Genomic DNA, 1,535 nt, shown 5'->3' on the forward strand with positions numbered 1-1,535 from the left:
GCCCAAAGACAAAACGTTTCTGTTGTTTGGTCATCGTGTAGTCAGCCTGTCAGCACCTCTCGTTCAGGTTTGGTCACCGCAGAGCGTTAATGCAGCTGTCCTGTCTGACTCACCCGTTTGGTTTAAAAAGAAAAAAAGAAAAAAGAAAAAAATGGAGGGGGGGGGGATGAAAACATCACTCTTTGATTCAATCTGCCACGGGCTCGATCAGCGCTGCTGAGAGAACAGAGGAGAGATATTTGGCCTCGTCTGCTATTGCATGGATCACACAACAATGACTTTGTAGTTTATCTTTGGTAATCACACAAGATATTAAAAAAAACATTTACAACTTAAAAAAAGCCAAATAAAACAGCAAATAAATTTAAAATTATGAATAAATAAAAAAATAACAGTGGTTGATTGCAGTCTTGGAATTCAAGCTCTCATGTTTTACAACCAAAGCTGACTTTTTTTTTGTTGCTATTTTTCCCTTTAAGTTTAACGTTTCAGACTACAACTACTGTGTTTTTTATTCTTTTCTTTTTTTAATGAGACGATGCTGAACGTGTGCGTTTGGGTCAATTTGGGGCTGTTTCTGTTGGCTGTCAGACGCTGGAATGTGCCGTGTTTTCAGGTCCCTGTGTGAAAGGAAATGAGCAATTATTAACACTCAAAAGTTAAAACTAGCCATGCGTGGGATATAAATAAAACTACGGGGAATGCAAGTTTATCTCCGAGCGCCGGATGAAATTACAGCGTTGGGAGACGGCGGACGCGTTTGATTAACAATGACGGCTGTGTTCAGGAATCACAATTAGTTGGTCTAAATCATTATCTCGCCCGTGCACACCTGACATTTTCATTTTGCCTTAAAAAAAAAAAAAGAAAAAGAGAACGCCGGAGCTTGTAAGTGATCAGAAATTGTGTTGCGGCTCAGCACGCTCTGCCGCGAGGGGCTGTTTGAAAGAATCATTTCATAAGGATAAATCATAACCTGCATGATTTCTCTGTCATTCATTCGCATCTTAAATTAAACTTCATTGATGCGTGGAGAGAGCCTTCATTATGAGTAGTGCATCGCCGATGGACTTCAGGAGCAGGAGCCGGGGGAGGTGGGGTGGGCTTCTTTTTTTATGTTTAGGAGAAAGTGGAATAAATGACAGAAAAATYCTACGCAGTATCTGACATTCTGTTTCTGTGTTTTTCTTTTCTTGTTGAAAGAACAGCATGACATCATCAACATTCATCATCGAGTCGCCGACCACACAGAAACTCCACAGCACGGACATGAGGTCTGATCAGTTTAAAAACAAAATAATTATAATAAAGATGTGACATCTGAAACAGCCTGGAATTATAGACAGGACACATTATGTAGAGAGTTTACAACATCTCACCCCCTTTCACAAAAAAAAAAAAACAACAACAACAAAAAAAAAACTAACAAAAACGTCCCTCTCCCTTCGATGGAATCAAACCAATGGGAAGTGTTGAAGGCAGTGACAACGAGCACACACACACACACACACACACACACACACACACACACACAC

The sequence above is a fragment of the Austrofundulus limnaeus genome, unplaced genomic scaffold, assembly GCF_001266775.1.
Source record: "Austrofundulus limnaeus strain Quisiro unplaced genomic scaffold, Austrofundulus_limnaeus-1.0 Scaffold58, whole genome shotgun sequence".
Classification (NCBI taxonomy): domain Eukaryota; kingdom Metazoa; phylum Chordata; class Actinopteri; order Cyprinodontiformes; family Rivulidae; genus Austrofundulus; species Austrofundulus limnaeus.